At 34.4% G+C, this 16,757-nt stretch overlaps 1 pseudogene; it reads right to left on the bottom strand.

Annotated features, from left to right (window-relative positions):
- Positions 1 to 4,284: 4,284 nt before the first annotated feature.
- Positions 4,285 to 16,757, bottom strand: part of LOC124966047 (dnaJ homolog subfamily A member 2-like) — a 42,542-nt pseudogene continuing 30,069 nt past the window's right edge.

Genomic DNA, 16,757 nt, shown 5'->3' with positions numbered 1-16,757 from the left:
AATCTATCCATGTTTATTATAGATTATATCAAAACACCAATATATTTTTGAATAAAAAAGGGCATCTCCTTTCTCCTCATAAACTATAGTATATTTACATTCTTTTTTGGGGGGTGGGGGGGCCTATCTTGTGATTTATATCAAATATCTCACAGAATTTTAAACCAAAAACTTTTTGTGTCCCAAACTGTATTAACATATAATGTCCCTAATACTTATCTACCTTTGACCATTTACTTTTAACCTAATTATTTATTCAATTTAGAAAAATTTTTCCCCATTATCTGTATATTCACCAGAATTCTATGAAAGAAAAACAAAATAGTTCTTTACAATGGGCATTTTTTTCTCCACAAAAGTTCAGATAAATAATATACCAAAGATACCTTGAAACCATTGCAGCATATATTCTTTAAGAATATCATGAAGATTAATATTCAACTTTTGTCAGGTGAAGAGGGTTGTGTTATATGGTATATACATGCAATTACTCTTTTGTAGCTTTCAAGTACATTTCTAAATGAGTGTTTTAATGAACACTTTCTGTATGAGCCACATATGAATCTCTAAATGTTTTAGTACACATATATAATCAGAAATATTCTCTTAAGAATATCTAAACCAAAGAATTTAAAATCTTATCATTTTCGAATATAATCAATATAAACATTGTTAAATACTATTTGTACCAGGTGTTTGAAAACCAGTGGTATTATATTTTTGAGCACATCTCAGTTTGGACTAGCCACAGTTCAAATACTGATTAGATACATGTGACTTTTGGGTGCACATTGAACAGTTCACAAATGAACATTTTTTTGAGTGGAAAAACAATCTCATGAAAAAAAAAATGACCTTCCATTTTAAAAACAGAATTTGAAGTTTGAAGAGTGAAATCTTTTATTTTGTTTCCAGAGAAATTCTTCTTAAAAATAGTTCTTTCTAATATCAAAATTATTTTTCTTTTTACGGACTGCATTTTTTTTAGCTTTTAATTTTTTACAGATTGCATTTTGATTCATTGTACACAAATGGGGTACAACTTTTCATTTCTATGGTTGTACACAATGTAGATTCATACCACTTATGTAATCATACACGTACATAGGGTAATGTTGTCTGTCTCTGATATCTAATTTTAATTATCACATACACCAAATGATAATGATGTAGTGATGTTCTGATTCAGTTTCATGATGTTTTACAAAATAATTTATCTTTAACATATAAATATCTGATGTAACTTTTTGGTTTTGATGTTACTAGTCTTTCTAAGTATTTCAAAGAAATCATAATTTTTCAAAATGTAGACCACTGCTTTATTTAGCAAGTATGTTATGTTATTAATATCACACAGTTTCTTGAGGTAAAATGCCAAAATATTAATTTCAAAGACAATCTAGAATCATCATGGAATTGTGGAAGATACCTTTATATTTTTACCAAAACCAAGGTGTAAAAAGTAAATGAACAACATTAAATATCTCCCATGGTCTATGACTTTTTTTTACTGCAATTTGCAAAAGTAAAGATTGAAAATGGAGGAGGAAAAAAGGTGATGACTTTTATCTTTTAATTAAGGAGAAGGAAAAAAACCCAAATATTAAGCTATATGGACTATTTTTATTATATGCTTAAAAAGTTTAAAAATCTGAGATATATTGTTATCCAGTCCTTAGCATTTTTCTTCTATTTTCCACATATACAGATTCAGGTTGTTACTGTGTAAGTAGACTAGGTGACTGAGCAAAAGTGCACATAACAGAGTGATCCATGCTCACTTGCGATATAAATGTCTACATTTCTCTCAGCTCCACTTTCTACTCTGTAAAGTAGGATGATCAAGATCTTGAATTAATCATTTTTGTTGTATATAACCTGACTCTTTACTAATTGACTATTAGCAACTGATTAAATATTTAAAAACTAAATTCAAAATTCCCCATTTGTGCTTCATTATTTTGATTTCTTTAGGTGTTAGTTATTTTTAATTAACAAAAAATAATTGCACAGATTTATGAAATACAGTGTGATGTTTTAATGCATATCTACATGATCAAAGCAGAATAATTAGCATATCCATCCTCTCAAGTATTTATCCTTTCTTTGATAACATTCAAAATCCTCTGTTCTCACTATCTTAAAATGTACAATTTTGTTTGCTGTAGTCACTGTCCTGTGGAATAGGAAACCTGAACATATGTTTCCTATCTAACTGTAACTTTACACTGTTGATCAACCTTTTCTCATCTCCTTCTTCAACCTACACTCGCTAGCCTCTGGTAACCACTATTCTACTCTCCATTTCAATGAAAACAGCTATTGTAGATTTTATGTAGAAGTGAAATCATTGATATTTGTCTTTTTGTGAGTGGCTTTTTTCATTTATTCATTTATTTATTTTTATCTTTTAACAACATTTAATGAAAACAGAATTTTAACAAGTTCTATCCAAACATGGTTCCACTACTGATTTGCTTGATTTTTTCTTACATTTTTAACATTTATTTTTATTCTTTTATTTTGAAAATTTTTTAGATTCATGCAAAAGTTGTAGCAGTACTCAGAACTCACATGCACTCTATATTGATACCCCTTTTATTAACTTCTATAAACTCAGTACAACTTTTAAAATTAGCAAATTAACATTGGTAGATTACTACATGAATTTATAAACCTACAAATTTTACTTGAATTTTCCACTAAAGTTTATTTTCCTCTTTTAGGATGCAATTCAAGATCTTCAAATGCATTTTCTTATTGTGTGTACCCAATCTGTGATAATTTCTATATTTGTTCTTACATTTCATAACCTTGATATTCTATGCCCTTCAACAGATGAATAGATAAAGAAACTGTGGTATATATACACAATGGAATGTTATTCAGCCATAAAGAAAAATAAAATTATGGCATTTGCAGGTAAATGGATGGAATTGGAGAATATCTTGCTAAGTGAAATAAGCCAATCCCAAAAAACCAAAGGCTGAAAGTTTTCCCTGATAAGTGGATGATGATACATAATGAGGGTGGGGGGTAGGGGGTAAGAGAAAAATAGAGGAACTTTAGGTTAAGTAGAGGGAAATGAGAGGTGAAAGGGGGCAGGGTATGAAAGATGGTGGAATGAGACAGACATCATTACTCTGTGTACATGTATAATTACATGAAGGGTGTGAATCTACATCATGTACGACCATAGAAACGAAAATGTACTGTGAATCCAAATGCAGTCTGTAAAAATAAAAAAAAATTTAAAAAAAGAATGTCAAGATTATGAAATATAAGGACTGATGTAGAAACTATCAGATTGATTTGCTTATTTTTAAAAGAGGATGGTGTGAGGGAGATACACAGGCCTGGGCTAATCTCAGTGTTTAGGATTATAACTTAGGAATTACATGACATAGAAATCCTTGACTATACAAAGCATCAATTGAAGTCAGTAAAACCTGTTTCTCCCATACTTTGTCTTTTTAAACTATAAAATGGGCAGGTGCATGAGGCAAAGCTTCAGGCCAATGGGTTTTTAAGGACTCTTTAAAAACCAGAACTAAGAATACATTCTTCAGTTTAAGGATACATTTTGTAGATCAAAATGTATTCTTCCTTCTAAAACTTTGACACAAAGAATAAATTACACCAACTGCTTTTTATTATCAAGTTTCAGAAACCTTCCACAAGATGGTAAAAAAAAAAAAAAAAAAAGAAGAAGAAGAAGAAAGAAAGATAGAAAAAAGGGAAAACAAACAAAATCTTTAAGACCACTTCTAATGTAATTTTTTCCATTGTTCCCAGTCAGCTCCAAACCCATTTTGTGCAAAGCCCATTTTTCATGCATCTAAACGATAGATATGGGCTATGAAATTCTTTATTCTATTTGTAGCAGCTTATGCAGGTGCAGCCAAACACAAAGCTTCAGGACAAATTGTACAAACTTTACAATGTGGGATTTGAATTTAAAATATGAAACACACAGTCTACACAAAACTGATAAAAATCCAGCACAGATAACAAGACTGAAACTACAACCCATGTGTGAAAGGGAGTCTGGTTTTCTTTCAAGTGCTTTGTTCTGCTACAGAACAATTGAAACGAAGATGTAAAGCTTTGTGGCTAGTTTAAATTATACACTCTGTAGATACTATAAGAGTATTAAAAGTTACACATAGACCAACAGATGTCCATCAGCTCATCTGGATTGATCAGACACTCCAGCTGGATCACTGAGGACAAACAGGCAAATGTGGAAAGAAATTCCACCTGCGCAATTTGTATGCAGAGTTACTAATGGGAACACAGTACTCCAGGTTCATGATGGCTGCTGCTTTCTTCATCAGAGCTATCATTATATGCTTCATGCCTCTGACAACCCCCTGAGCCTCAAGTGTTGTCAAATTCCTGAAGCTCTACCTCCTGTGTTTCTCCAATTACATTAGAGACTTCTAGATGGTAGAAGATCTTGTAGTTCAGAAAGCTTGTCTGGATTGATCCATAGTTTTCAGGAAACTGCACATCAAACTTCACATAAATAAAGATCAGCTTTTTCAAAGGGAAAATACTGTGGGATTCCTTCAACTCCAACTATATAAACACATCCTGGTTCAATTACTTAGCCAGAAGAGTATTTCACCACAATTTGATGTCCATCGAGGTGCTTAAATTTGAACTGAAGCCCACATAGAGCTTCAACAAGTCCTATCTTGTGTGTCATGTGCAAATCATTCCCATCTCTCTGGAACACCTCATGTTCTTTCTCCTGTAGCCAAAGAATAATGTCTCCTGGTTCCACTCCTGGGGACCGATCTACTTCCCCCGTGAATGGAATTCTCTGTTCATGTTTGTCTACATGAACTTCAAGAATCTTGACTTCTTTAATCACTTTCTTCCCTTCACACTTTTTACAGAGGTCCTTTTCATTAATTACCTTTTTTTCTCCATTACAATCAGAGAACACAGACTGCATCTGTTGTATACCATTCCTGGAACCAGCTGTCTGATTATGATGCATGTACACTGACCCCCAAAACACTACACTTTTGAACAGCACCTGACTTTCTGCCTTGGCCAATGCACTACAGAGGACTTTCTTGCTGAGTTGTAGTTTGGTTGCCACTAAAGAGATCTTCTAAAGATACTTTGAGTGGAAGCATCATATCCTCTATTCTGCCATTTTGACTTCTACTCTGATTGCCTATGAAGCTGAACAATACTCCACCCAAAATGTGAGAGAAAATATCACCCACGACCCCACCTCCACCACTGTCTTCCCAAAGACCTTGTTCTCTGTATCTGTCATATAGCTCAAGTTCTTCTGAATTGGATAATACTTCAAATGCAAAACTTATTTCTTTAAATTTGTCTCCAGTGTTTGAATTCTTATCTGAATGGTATTCCTCGGCTAATTTTCTGTTTGCCTTCTTCAGCTCATTCTTGCTGGCACCAGGCATAACACTCAGGACGTTGTTCAGTTTCCTGTTGACCACATTAATCAGGGTAGCCTATGGGCAGCACTCAAGAGGGTAGGCAGCAGGAAATTTTGTTGTAGCCAGGCCCACCAGATGTCTTTTTTCTTTTATGATATCCTGTACATTCATCTGCGCTGTTGCAAATGATAGGCTTTTATTCTTTTTATAGTTGAATAATAGTCCATTGTATTAAATGTACAATCTTTTCATAAATCCTGAAATCCTACTATGAGGTAGGATTCAAAGGAAGTGAAATCAATATGTCAGAGAGACATCCGTGCTCATTACAGCACTATTCACAACAGCCCAAATGTGAAATCTGTCTAAGTGCCCATCAGAAGATGAAAAGGTAACATTGCTTTCTTAAATTTGGAAGGCATTTCCCATTACCTTTATCTTTAATTAACAACAATAACAAAAATATAGCATTCTCCTGAAACAGAGCTGGGTGCTATTTCATATGAGGGTTTGGTGAGAAAGTGTACAAGAAGACTAAAGACATGCTTAATGCTAAACTGGAAGGTTTATCCTTACGAAAAATCTGTTCTGGCATTAAGAGATGAAGAACTCTCTTCAACCTTCTAACCTTATATTTAGTTTTCCTTCCACCAGGCATCTTGAACTTGGAGGAAATGTGCGTATTTCAGCCAAAGAGAGCAATGAGAAAGTAGTTGCATCTTCCCTGGATAAGTTTTGCACTTTATAACAGATGACACTAAACAACTTGGCTGTCTGCATTTTTGCTCAAGCTGATCAGCGATAAAGACTGATCATTCTAAAAACTTCTAATCACTAAAATATTATGTCAATTGCTATCTCTCTGAGTCCTTCTGGGTATCTCAGTTGATCTCACTGGGGAAAAACTATTTCTATAGGGAATCTTTTTTTTCAGTGCTAAGGACTGAACCAGTAGCAAAGAATGCCAGGCAACGGCTCTACCACTGAGCGGTCTCCACTCTGATGCCCAGAAATTTAATATTACCATTTTAGGTGTAAGCTTTTTATTTTGTTGTTTTGTTTTGTTTTAATTGGTTGGTCTCTAGAAAGAAAAATACAGCTTGAAAATGATAGCTCCACCATGCTCTTTATTGAATGTGTATATGTTTACAGAGCTTTTTTTCAAAACCGCTTCAAGTGTATAGAGAGAACAAGGGAGAAACCTGAGCACTCATCTGTATATGTTTACAGTATACAGTCAATTAGCATTAATAAAGGTTTAAGACTAGCAAATTAATTTGTGAGGTGATTTGTTTGAGTGAAAGTCTTTAAACATCCTCTGGAGAGCTACTGTGAAATCACTGAGCACAAGGAACCATGTTTAGAACACATGTTGGATCTCCAAAAGCACAGCAGCCACAATAAATGTATCACTGAGGTGAGGACTGTGTCCTTGTGGAATACCTCTGGGAAGAGGACAAACAAGAGGATTCCTGAGTCAGAATGAAAAAGGTCAGATAGATCAAAAAAACTGTTCTAAAGTGACCTTCATAGTCAAAGACATTTTTGTTTTGTTCAATAAATATTTAATGTGCATCTATTATGTGCCAGTCCATGTCCTAAGTTCTGGAAATATAGCAAAATCAAGATATATTATCCCCTTATTCCCACGGAATTTATATTCATAGTTTAAGAGGTTTTCAAATGAATAAAATAATTTTCAAGTATGAGAACTGTAAAGAAGAAAATAAGCAGGTGAAGTTCTAATATACTATGGGGGACTTCACATTTTTATTGGATAAATCAATCAAAGTTTTACTGAGAAGATCTGAAAGTTGATAAGAAATCAGATAACCAAATGAGAGACCTTGGGTGAGTGTTAGCAGCAGAGCACCCCCAAATTAACCGAAGTGAGAAAAAGTTGTGTGTCTTTGATGATCAGGAGATAGATAATCATTTTGGTCATGGTGCAGAGTTTGAGTTTTATATAAAAATTCAATACTAGATGATTAAATTATCTTCAGGAAAAAATTCGACTGTTATCTTTCTATCTACTATGTGTGGAATGGTTTATGGCGTGAAAAAAGTGGAAGAGAGTCTCTTTATATAAAATTTCTCTCATGTGAAAATATACACAAAGCAGAATTACTGGTTGCTTTGGGTTGGGAGAGACTGAGTGAATAAGAGAACAAAAGGAGGTATCTGCTAATGTACATAGATATTCTTTTGGAAAAATAAAAGTGCTCTAAAATTAAATTGCAATGGTTGCACAATCCTGTGGATGTATTTCAAAAGCATTGAATTGTGCCCTTTAAATGGGGAAATTTTGTTGTACTTTAATTCTACCTCAATAATGTTGATTAAAATAATTAATATCATACCACATTTTTTCAGATTATTATGACCAACAATTTCTCATCTCATTCAATGTAAAATAAAAATTATTACATGCAAAAAAATTTTATTACTATAGTGGTTCAGATTGGTAACAGTTGCAGCATGAACTGGGGTATTAGCAAAGCCAAGCAGAGTGAATGATTTCAAAAGGTGGTTGGAAAAAATAAATGCAGAATAATATAAAGGGAGGTGAAGAAAAGAAGAAAAAAAATAGGTATTATGACCTGAGAAATTAAGTGAATAGTGATATATCTATTGGGTGAAGACTGAGGAAAGAAGATGCTTGGAGAATAGCAATCAATTACTGCTTTAGACACCGATTTTGAGACAACTATTTTATGTTCCACTTTCTACTAGAAAGTGAAGTTTTGAGCTCAGCAAAGAAGACAGTCATCACAGACTTGAATATTAGTCACATTTACCAGAGAAGTAGTTTGTTTTGGTCAGTTCTTTGTGTCACTTTCACCAAAACATCTGACAAGAACAACTTAGATGAGGAAAAGCTTATTTCAGTTCATGGTTTCAGAGATTCAGCTCACCCTTGGACTGGTGAATTTGAGGTTTGTCTAAACACTGCTAGGAAGAGAATAGCCAAAATAGTGCCTCATGTTTCTTTATGTCTCTTCAGAAGAACTCTAGTATCGATGGTTGTTCCCAAGAGTCCTCAGGATATTAAGTTTTCTCAATTTAATTAGTCTTCAGAAAGCAAAGTGTAAGATGTCTTCTCTGCCTTGGGAATGTTTCCCTCAAAATGAGATTTTAGTTCAATGATATTGACTTAGTCCAATGGTACTACCTAGTCTTAGGGCATGTTGGAAAACTTTTTAAATCCTGTTCATGAGCTTGTTGTATATGTTTTTAGAGTCACTCTGCATTTCTTCATTGAAGAAAAGGATCTCCCAAATTGATCAGTAACCAGGCTATTCACCCACATACTGCAGATCAAATTTTGCTCTTTCCAAAGATCATGAAGGTAAATTTTGGTCATGAGAAAGAATTATTCAAATAAGTCACAGGTTCAATGTTGCATGCATATCTGTTACACCTGATTTGCTCACTTGTACAGGGTAAAGGTTTGCCCCAAATGGGCATTTAGTATTTCCATACTAATATTCTAAGTTTTAGCATCTCTTAAGAACCTACCCTGAGCCAACAACTATGACTACCCTTAACTAATCACGTAGAAGAGAGTAGAAATTTTTCAAAAGGTGTTTCAAACATGTTGTGAAAAAATATAGGAATGAATATCCAAGAACCAATAAGATGACTTGAGAAAAGGACTCATCTTTAATATATTAATTCTGAAGTTTTATTTTTTAAAGGGCTTATTTTTTTACATATTTATTTTTTCTTTTAAAGTATTCATTGAGCTCTCACTGGATGCAGGCACTAAGCAAGGAAAATCTTTTTTATAATAACTTTATATTTTTTTAGTTAGTTTCATATGTGGTGTTGAGTAGTGAACCCAGTGCCTCACGCATGCTAGGTAAGCGCTCCACAACTGAGTCACAGTCTCAGCCCAGCAAGGAAAATCTCGAGGTGCACGATATTTACTGGGCCTTCCTTGTTGCAGCTCCCACTCTGAGTATAGGAGGATGTACCCCAAATTAATACTGCTTCCTTAAAAGAAAAATGACAATTTTTGATTCTATTATATTATTATTATTATTAGCGATAGAGGCTTATGTAAAGGGTGCATTAAAGATTGTACCCCAATACAACTATTGGCAGTCTACAACAAACTAATTGTATTTCTACTCTCCCAGAGAAGCTATTTGTTGTCACTTATAATGATGCCATAAATTAACCATCAACTGGAAGGAGACCATTTACAATGCAACACCTTCACAATTTAAAGCAGGTCTTTGGTACTAAACATATTACCAGGACAGCTAAGTGTTCCTAAAAAGAAAATGTATCTCTCCTTCTCACTTCATACTACATGTTATGGTGAAGAGGGGAACTGTCAGGCAGCCTGAGCTGCTCAAGAGCACCTACCATGGGCAAGTGTTGGGTGGCATTATTTGTACCCTCTGTGTTGCTGATTGCCTCTTTTGTGTCTGAAGTGTAATAGGAACCTGGGAAGAATTATAAAGGAAGCCTCTCCAAAGTTAATCTTTCACATCTTTTAAGTGATGCACTTCAGAGCTGTAGTTAAGAACATGGACTTTTGAAGACATGTCAGTTTGATCCAATCTGTCACTTTCTAGAGCGGCATGGATCAATGGGGAAAGCACTGGCCATGCATGATTAAATTCAAATTAATTAAAATCAAATTAAGTTTAACCAGCAAGTTTCACAGCCATGTGGATCACATTTCAAGTCCTCAGATACAGAACATTTCCATCAGCACAGAAAGTTCTACTGAGCAGAGCTATTTTATGGTGGTCATTTTTATTTCCATGACAGACATTCTATCTAATTCAGTTCATCTCCATCATCCACCTCTGCTAGAGCAGAAGCCTCCTTTCTTCCATTTTTGATGCCCTATAATTTCTTCTTCACTTTAAAGTCATTGATGTTTTTTTAAAATACAAATCAGCCTGTGACATCTTAATTCAGGGCTACTATTATCTATTAGAATAAAATCCAAGATCATTATTATTGTCCAATATACTTTGTATAAAATGACTCCTATCTTTCTTACCTCATATTCTACCACTCCCCATCTTATCCTCATTCCCTATCTTCTCTTACTACTTTTAAGACACAATGGCTTCTTTCTGGTCTTTGAATGCTCCAAGCATAGTTTACCCTTAGGATTTGGGGAAACTATCCTATTACTTGAAATGGTTTTGCCCTTTATTATCATATGAATTACATTTTCAGTTCAATCAATTCTCAAATTAAGTTTAATTTCCCCTGGAAGACCTTGTATGACCACTTGTCTCTATTCTATCACATTAGTTTACTTAACTATTACTATTACCTGTCTATCTCTATATAAAATATATCTACAAATTGTAATATTCATGAAAAGTAGGGTTATTGTATCTTTTATTCTATGTTGAACTGAACTTTCAGTGCCTAGCAAATGGTCAGACAAAGACAGAAGTACAATAAATAATTTTAAACTGGAAAGGCAAAATTGGGCATGTTATTTTTGCTTACAGAGTCACTGAAAATTTTAGACGCATTAGTTTATTTAATCTTCACAATTTTTTCTGAAGAAGATATTAATAAAACTTTTATTTTCTAAATAGGGGAAATACTTATGCTACATTTAGCACTATTTATGATTTTTTTCAATGTTTTAGGTTTTCAAATATCTAATTGACACAATTGTTATACAGATTTATAGGGTACTATGTGATATGTCCATGCATGAATACATTATGTAATGTTCAAATCAGGTGAGGTTGTGGATGAAAGGGAACCCCCACACACTGATGGTGGAGATATAAATTTGTACAGTCATTATGGAAAATAGGATGGAGGCTCCTCAAAATACTAAAAATAGAATATGGTATGATCCATATCCATCAATACTACTACTGAGAATTTATAATTTTAAAGTTTGCCCAGATAATTAAACCAAAATAGCTGTTAGAAACTTTGTGAAACAGTCTGGCAACTCATAAGGAAACAGAAATAGAATGAATGTTGGAAGATATATTATTAACATCGCCTTACTGTGAATTGATTACTCTTATCTTCTGACTCATCTGTCATATAGATAATTAGATACCTATCTATATTTACATCTATATCTATAGATATTTCCTAACATCACATATCCGCCCCAGATTGGTCCACGGTTTTTTAAAGTTCAGAACCAGCTAATTGATCTTGAAGCCAATTCACAAGAGAAAATTGCATTTTGAGGATTAAATTAGTGCTAGCTAATAGATAACTCCATAGGAATAATATCATGAGGTGAGAAGCTGGACTAAATTTTCCAAAAGAATCTCTTCTTGTAAACTTCCAATCCTGTATATTACACCTATATACTGTGCTTATTAGATCACTAGATCAGAGTTAGGAATTTTACTTTAACTCTTTGATCTGTTAAAAATAGTGTGTGCAATTAACTTGTGCACATAACTATGAGATAGCCAAAACCCTTCTATAGACTATAGAACATAACTGAGTATTTTCAATATCAAAATGTTCTATGCTTGACTATTTATGTATGCAAGACAGCAAGAAAAACCCAGAAAGTCTAAGAGTAAGACACACACACTATCCTGAGGATTAATAAGCGATGGACCTAATTTTGTCTTTCCTAGAGGAGCATTAACTGTATAAGATTATCAGATAATTCCTCAAAATCTATAAAATACATAAGTCAACAGTGATGACAAGAAAGCATACTAGAAAAGAAATTAAGAGAGTGGTTGTTGGTGTCTTTTTATATTTTTTAGAAATTGATAACTGTATCAAAGAATCACAGATGAATAGACGATATATTGCAGGGAAACTGGATGTTAGTTCACCAACTTTCATCTAAAACCGAATCTCAGTTAACAGAAGCAGTCTCCCACAAGTCATAGAAATATTAGATCTTAGACTGGATTTAAATCTCAGAAATAGAGTCCAGAGATTTTAAAAAATTTTGTTAAGCACTGCACTTACAAAATGAAAGAAAAATCTGCATGAAACAATTTCAGTGACAGACAAGTTATTTTATTTTTTCAATTAGGCATAATTTTTTAAAGGAAAATATCCACCTAACTATTCAAGCAGAGAACCAAGTGTAGATGAAGAAACATCCATGATTACCATGATGACAGTTCTCCCAGGGCTGCCTTAGATTCCATCCTGTAGAGAGTTAAGAGACTGAACTTCTTCCCTTCCTTTCAATCTCTACTCTCTCTCACTCACTGATACTGTACTGTCATCAAAAGGAAATAACATTCTATGTTTTCAATGATTTTTTTTTTTTTACTTAGAAGATGTGTTATTTAATTGTCACAAACTATCCTCTCAATCTGTCTTTATCTCATAATTCTATATTCGGTCCAACATAGCCTGATATCCCCCACACCCCTAATCCCACAATCTGTTCATCGTGTCCCAAAAATATCATACCCTTTTCCACTTTTCTGCTTTGCTCAGGCAAAAAAAAATCTTTTATTTGATTTTATCATTTACACATTTATGGTTAAGGTGAGCCTTGAAGGTCTGTTGAATTTCAATAATTAGAGAAGAGGAAAAGAGGGATATTTTCTGTTAACAACATTTAAATTAGTAAACCTTCCTCTAGTTTTCTATAGTACTGCAATGACAATTCTCTTCTAGCACTTCATTAACTTATGCAACAGTTATTGAATGCCTACTGTCTGCTAGGTTAATATGTTATTAAGCCTCATGATACTAGTAAGTAACCTATTTTACCTATGGGAGCTTACAAGTTTCTTAAGATCATAGAGCAGATCTTATAAAACTTTGTTATTGTTGTTGCCCACAGCTTCTCGTGCCATTCCTCAAGCATATTAGGAGCTCGATGTTTATTGAATAAACAAAAACATGATCCATCAGCTTCAAAGTGATTCTTGAGCCTGAAAGAAACCAAGGGCACTTCTTGACAAAAATTGTGTAGCTCAAACTCACTGCAAACTATGGCCAAACACATGCTTCATTTTCAGAAATATTGAATCCGTGTCACACATTTGGAAAAATTTCAGGCATCAGGAAAGTGACTCACTGTGTGACATCTCCCCTGGAGGTTTACGCAAAGGAAAATTGATTTGAGTACCTGGCCAAACGTGGGCATTGCTATGGGGTAGGAGGGGCTGAGGTCTTTGGGAGGACTTTGATCTACATGATAGATTCCTCAGGAAGTGAGAGAGGGAGGGGATAGTGTTTGCCAGGCAGTTTATGGATGGATGAGCAGCCTAATGGCTTGATGAGACAAGAGGGCATAGTTCTAAGGCCACTTTTTTCACAGAATAAATTTTCCCATCCATATGACAAGATTGGGTTACTTTCTGGTAGCTTGATTTACTGGTCTGTATGTTTCCAGGTTTCTGAATAGACAAGATATAAATGCTAAGACTTTAACTATATTTTCTATGTAGACTTATTTATAAATACATTTGCATATAGGAATAACTCTATCTACAGACATAGATCCATGTTTTCCATTCACAACATTTAAAATGGGAAACCTTCTTCTAGCCTTCTATAATAGCATGATGATAGTTCTATTCTAGTACTTCATTAACCTGTGTAAGTTAATGAATGCCTCTATTGACTAGATTAATATGATATTAAGCCTTACAATACCAGTAAGTAACCTATTTTACCTATGGGAGCTTACAAACTGCTTAAGGTCCTAGAGACATGTTATACATTTTTTGTTGTTGTTGCCCACAGCTTCTAGTGCCATTCCACAAACATATTAGGAGCTAAATATTTAAATAAACAAAAGCATGTTTTGTCAGTTTGGTATTGACTAATTCTCTATAGACAAGTCATTAGCATACATTGAAGAACATCAGAATATCTATGGAATTTTCAATAAAGACATTGTAGAGATAACAGATATTTGAAGTTCATAAAATGAGCATTCCAAAGACTCTTATCATGTGATTACTATGCAAATTCTTGGAGAACATTAAAATGACTTCAATTTTCTTTCCCTATTTGTCTCCAAAAATGATGTTTGCAACAAAGTCATCTGAAAGGAAACAATTTCCTTATTTTCTGGTGTTTTTAGAGCAAAAAAAAATTATGCTTCGTGGTGCTTATCCTCCTTGTTATGGTTTGGATGTGAAGTATCCCCCAGAAGCTCACGTGTGAGAAGATGCAAGAAGATTCAGAGGAGAAATGACTGGGTTGTGAGAGCCCTAACTCAATCAGTGAATTAATCCTATGGTAGGGATTAACTGAGTGATAACTGAAGGGGCAAGGCATGGCTAGAGGAGGTAGAAATTGGAATGGAGCCTTGGGGTATATGTTTGTATCTGGCAAGTGGGGATTTTGCTTCCGTATCGACATGAGATACTTGGCTCCACCACATTGTTCCACCATGATGTTCTACCTCACCTCAAGCCCAGAGAAATGGAGCTGACCTTCTATGGACTAAGACCTCTGAAGCCACGAGCCCTCAAATAAACTTTTCCTCCTCTACAATTGTTCTGGTCAGATCTTTTTGTCAGAGCAGTGGAAAAACTGACTAAAATACACCTTTATTATAAAAGTGTGCTGTATCCTCTTAAATATTACTTGCATGTAGCTATAGAATTCTTTGCCAAATACCTCTCACATGCCCATAGGCTCATATACACACATGTATACAAATATATACATACACATCATATTTAGGGGTATTCTATTTATCTCCTTTGAGATCTCCAATTAAAAGTATATATTTAATAATTACTTATTTACTAAAATATATCTATAGATAATCTATATCTCCTGACCTTAAATAATTCCCCTTTTAATCTTAATGTGTTTTTTTTTTTTTTTTTTTTTTTGCATTTATTGATTCTTTTTAATCTACACGTAAATTTTCACCTGCCAACACAGGATCTTTATCCTTACAAAGAGTGACATTTATTAAACACTGAAATTTTAAGATTCAAACCTAGATGGAAGAATCTATACAACATTTCCCATTATGGAAGAGTTATGGGAACAGAAAAGAGCATCTCCAGATGGCCATGCCAAGGACCTGCACCTTGCCAATGCTCTTGATGAAGCTATTTATTTCAAGGAAAAGCAGCATCCTTGGGGCTGACTATATGAGAGAACAAATGGTTGTAGTTTTAAACTGCTAATATCTGAACAATTTGTTATGCTGTAGTAAAATCTTTACTATGCATGCATTAGCTTGTTTTAAATGTTTGTTAGAGATGTTAAGTTCCCCATTTTACAGAAGTTACTGAGAACCACAGAGGCAAAACTCTTACTGAGGTTTGACCTCCATTCTGCCTGGCTCCTTCCTAATTCTCTCCATTACACTGGAATATCTTCTAAGAATTGACTTTCTAAGACTAACAGTGGTAATTTCCATGTTTCTGCAACCTTGGCTTCCTTGGTTTCATTTCTGACCATTTTCTGATCTCTTGCACAGTCTGGTTAAGAGTAGGTGTTAGGGGGCTGGGGAGATAGCTCAGTTGGTAGAGTGCTTGCCTTGTAAGCTCAAGGCCCTAGGTGTTAGTATCTGGTGGCGCTGCTTCCAGCAACCTGCTGCTTTGGCTACATCTGGGAACAAGGAACTTTCCCAGCAAGCTGCGATTAGCATTTTGATCTTGATGAGCACTTACTTGGTCTGAATGCCACTGCAGGATTGTTGTCACAGCCACACCTTAGGCTTCCACTGTACTTCTGTGCATTGCCTCTGTTTACTGCAAACAAGTTATATTGTGACACATTCTAAAGTAATCCCCTACAGATTGAGCTAGATAAGGATTGATTTTTTTTTTTTTTTTTTTTTTTTTTTGCAGTGCTGGGGATTGAACCCAGGGCCTTGTGCTTCCAAGAAAAGCACTCTACCACCTGAGCTATATCCCCAGCCTACTAGATAAGAATTGAGAAAGCATCTAGAGTTGGAAGGAAAGGGTAGGACTGGAACTGGCATTGGTGGGTCTCTTTTATGTGTCTGGTACTTATGATAAATTAACTTATTTGGTACTTACCAAACAAAGCTTGTGAGTGACTGCTAGTGACGGAAAGGGCCAAGAAAAATTAGTGGAAGGGCTGTGATCCCAAGCCTTACCTTTAAAGTGTGCCTCTCTTCACTTTCAGTGGTATAATACCTGCGGTTATTGAGCACTCTCCATGTTTGAGATAAATTACCCTTACGACTTTACACCAGTTCTTCAAGAAACTATGTACAGTTTCTCAGTTTGCAAATGGGAATGAAGACTTAGATAAATGCCCCAAGGCCAAGCATAATCTGTAGGAAACTTAGGACATAAAAAAAAAAAATGTTATTGTTTCCTGCTCCCAAACACAAAGCTCTGTTTAGTCTATCTGGCTATTATCAATAATAGCATTATAAATAAT

The sequence above is a fragment of the Sciurus carolinensis genome, chromosome 16, assembly GCF_902686445.1.
Source record: "Sciurus carolinensis chromosome 16, mSciCar1.2, whole genome shotgun sequence".
Lineage (NCBI taxonomy): Eukaryota > Metazoa > Chordata > Mammalia > Rodentia > Sciuridae > Sciurus > Sciurus carolinensis.
The sequence above is the reverse complement of the archived record's forward strand: the minus strand, read 5'-3'. Positions and strand labels throughout refer to the sequence as shown.